The following is a 4,429-nucleotide window of genomic DNA, read 5'->3' as shown; positions in this document are numbered from 1 at the left end:
CTGTTACAAGTTTTTCATATAAGCAATAACCTTTTTAACTCATAGAAGTTATGAGTTTTCAATAATTTTTCATATAAGTTAATAACTTCATTAGCTCATAGAAATTATAGATTTTCACATAAGTATTAAATTGATGAACTCATATAATATGTGTTCATCAGTTTTCATATAAGTAATTGCCTTATTATCTAATTTAAGTTATAATTTTTCATACAAGTAATAACTTTATTAAGTTATAGAAATTATAGATTTTCATATAAGTATTAAATTGATGAACTCATATAATTTCATTAATTTTTATATAAGTTCATCAGTTTTCATATAAGTAATAACTTTATTAACTCATAGAAATTATAGATTTTTCACCTACATATATCAAAATATGAGTTTTCATAAAAAGTGGACTTCACAACTTTTTTCAGTAAGTCAAGCATTTTTTAGCATTTTAGCATTTTTTTATATATTTATGTGGGCTCTTTATCGTCCACTTGGCATTAATATACTTATTAGACAAACAATGATTATGAAATCAAGATCAAGGTTATTCTTATATTAATAAAAAGATGAATAGGCTAATATATTAGTGTTTTAAAAATCACACCACAACTTGGGGCTTATCAGAGAAATTAAATATATATGTACAGCATAGAATTTTTTGTTTGGCTATTTTTAAATTCTTTTTAAATTGAGATTGATTTATTAAATGTGATTGACGTTTTGAAAGCCAGCCAATTTTTTAATTCTTATGTTTATTAGAGAAATGAAAATGTAGTATATAAACTTATCTCTTTATTGAGATGAGTTCTCATTTATCAAAGAAATTTGCTGTTAATAACGTCCATTTTTGCGAAAGTTTTTAAGTAAACTATATAAACATATATAAATTAAACAAAGGACGAAGGTAAGCTTTTACTGAAAAGATCTAATAATAATAGAAAAAATGTTTTCTAATTTTAAAATATATATACATATATACATATACAGGCATGTTCTGTAAATCGAACGATTTTGAAATCAATATAATTTGCTAAATATTGATCGTTATTTCTGATGAAAAGATTGAATATTTTTATACAAAAAATATAATAGAACCATCACCGATGTTATATCATCCGTATCAATACCAAATTATGAGTTTTATGATTAAAAATCCATAAAAATATTTCCAAAATCGTATCGATTTCAAATCGAACGAATTTCAGAACATACCTGATATTCTATTTTTTATATACGTTTATAGACTGAATTTTATATAAATGGAGAACCTATGGAATGTAATATCTACTGAAGATGTGGAATCGCGTTGCCTACAGATGTTTTGTGATGAAATACCTACAAATCCTCTTCCTGAAGTAGAATACTATTGGACAGGAAAAAAATATCTTATAGTATATTATGGACATCAATATTTTGAATTAAAACCCCGTGTGTTACAGGAAAAACCAAATTTATTAATAAACAATTAAAAAAAATATATATATATATAATGAGGAAGAATTTTCGACCTTAAAGTAAGGAAAGTTTTTCTTTGATGCAGAGATGGATTTTTGGTTCAGTGTAAATAAGACATCTATTCCTAAAACGACATCAGAAGCGCCTACATCTAATCTGAAAAAGTTTTTCACAACACAGGAAGCCATAGAAGCATTTAGGCAAGATCTAATACAAAAAGAGAAAAATATTTCGGGAATGATTGAGAGCTCACAACCCTTTTATAGACATTTTCAGCTTCAATATGAAGATGATATTACGCTGTGAATTCGCTGTACATATGATAGTGATTTGTGAACTATAAAAAGAATACAAATGTAGTATATAAAAAGATTAATTTGATATTTGGTTTTCATTACTCAACGGAGTGTGATCGATTAGTTAATAAAATTGGTGGTTCTAATACATACTTATGTTCACAATTACTTAAATAGGATTTGATTAGAATCTAAAAAAATAATATAAACTTTTATAGAAATTCATAAGACTATTTTTTAAGCGAATTAAAAAAAGCTCAATCTATACAATGTTAGAGGAATATTCGTTGGTTATAGACGTTCAGGGATTCTATTTTAGTAAGAAATTTATTGCTAACGAAGTCAGCATATCAAAACGGCCTCGAGCTCAATAAAAATTGTTGAATATAATTATTATAAGGCCATATAATAACAAAAACAAATAACTTAAGGACACCTAAAAGTTGAACATTCTAAAAATAGAATTATTAACAAAAACCAACAACCACATGATCAAGTGTAAATCGTGGCGGAATAGCTGCGCTTGATTGTGTTGGCTTAGCAAATGAAAAGAAGTCTGATGAGGAAATGTTGTGATTTCCGAAATAGCTATCACTTCTACCATTTTTTCAAATTATTGTTGCTTTTCCACAATAAGTTTTTCATTAAAAACGGCCTCGAGCTCAAAAAAAATTGTTGAATATAATTATTATAAGGACATATAATAACAAAAACAAATATTAAAAATATGAATACAAATACTTGTAAATATCATGAAAATTCTATGATATGTGCTGAAAAAAATGTAATAATATTAATATAATAAATGTATTTCTTCATTAAATATCTAATAATAAATAAAAATAAATAAGTAATTATAAAACTTTATTTTATTTCAAATTAATTTTTTTTTGTTCTCATCAACAACATCAGCAGACCTTTCCATTCATATGTGAAAGATTAAAAGATTTCGTATTATTTTTTAATTTGTTAGACGTTCGGTGACTCTTTTGAATTTAATAAATTTGTCTTTCAATGAATATAAACGAGAAAAACAAGTATCTTAATCTCGAAACGATGTATTATTAATATCTCCTGCTTTCTATATCAAAATATGAGTTTTCATAAAAAGTATGCTTAACCACTTTTCTCACTAAGTTAGCAATATATGAATGAATAATGCTAGATGAAAAAACATTTAAATAGACATATACTTTTATAAGCATTTTTTTTTATATATTTATGTGGTATTCGTTATCGTCCACTTGGCGTTACTATACTTATTAGGCAAACAATGATGATGAAATAAAGATCAAGGCTATTTATAATATTAGGATTTGATTTGAATCATATAATAAAATTTAAATAGGGTAATAAAAAATAAATATATTCTTTGACAGCAACATTGAGTTCAAGATTATTTCCACATTTTAATTGAATTATATTATGAAGTATAAAATAGATTACTAAAATATATGTATATTTAAATATGTTCTTTATCAACAGTTTACCTCAATGCTTTTTATATAGTTATGAAATGTCTATAAATAAGCTAATACTGTACATTAGAAATTATTACTTTGTTTAAAGATACTTATAAAACACAACATGCCTGGAATCAATCGAATCCTCAATGGCGAGCATCATGGAGAGTACAACTTCGATTTCGAATTGGAATGTTGTGCTTTGAAGACATGAAAAACCCTTATATATGTATTGAAGAAGGTTTTGGGCATTCCAGTCAGAGCAGCCCATGTTTTTTTAAACAAAAAATGGGATGAAGAGGATGACAATGGAAAATTCCTAACCGTTTGTGGCGGGGAAATTGAGGAGTACATAATGGAGCAACATCAAAACCAACATGAATATGAAAGAAGGGGTTTAGATATTAAGACTAAATTAAAGTATTATTGTAGAACAAATAGGGAAGCGATGTATTATATAGAAGTTTATTCTAAATCATATAATAACATTGTATTTGAATATAAATTAACTTTTGAATTGGTACTTAGAAATTTAAAATTTAATTATATAGAACCATAGATTTATTTAAAAAAAACTTCAGCGTTTATTTGAATATAATATTATTTTATATGAGATATATTTATGAAAAAAGGTTTATTCATAAATCGTTAGTCGTTGGAAAAGGTTTTATAAATAATATAATTAATAAGCTTCCTATTGAACTTCATTTGCCTAGTTATCAATTTTGTGAACCTGGAACGAAACTACGGAAACTTTTAGTAAGAGGAGATCGAGGGATTAATCTACTAGACACTGCTTGTAGAGAACATGATATATCATATTTATATAATAAAGATTTAGATAACCGACATATTGCTGATAAAAAATAAATTGAGAAGGCTTGGGAAAGAGTTAAAGCGAAGGATAGCAATCTTAATGAGAAAACAAATGCTTGGTTAGTTACAAATATAATGAAGACAAAAACGAAATTCGGTATTTGGAACATTTATAGTAAAACTAAGAAATTGGGAGGAAAAACTGGTTATTATCTCTTCAAACATGCTTTAAAAAGTGCTAAACAAAATTTAAAGAAAAGTGATAACTTAAAAGATGCAATAAAAATTTCACGAAAGGTTGTAAATAATATTTTTAGAGGAAAAAAATCTATAATAAAAGCACCACGTGTAATACCATTACCTAAATCTGGAGGATTTCTCCCATTAGCGCCTTTATTCGTA

The sequence above is a fragment of the Rhagoletis pomonella genome, unplaced genomic scaffold, assembly GCF_013731165.1.
Source record: "Rhagoletis pomonella isolate Grant_MI unplaced genomic scaffold, Rhpom_1.0 Rhpom_scaffold_00320, whole genome shotgun sequence".
Classification (NCBI taxonomy): domain Eukaryota; kingdom Metazoa; phylum Arthropoda; class Insecta; order Diptera; family Tephritidae; genus Rhagoletis; species Rhagoletis pomonella.
The sequence above is the reverse complement of the archived record's forward strand: the minus strand, read 5'-3'. Positions refer to the sequence as shown.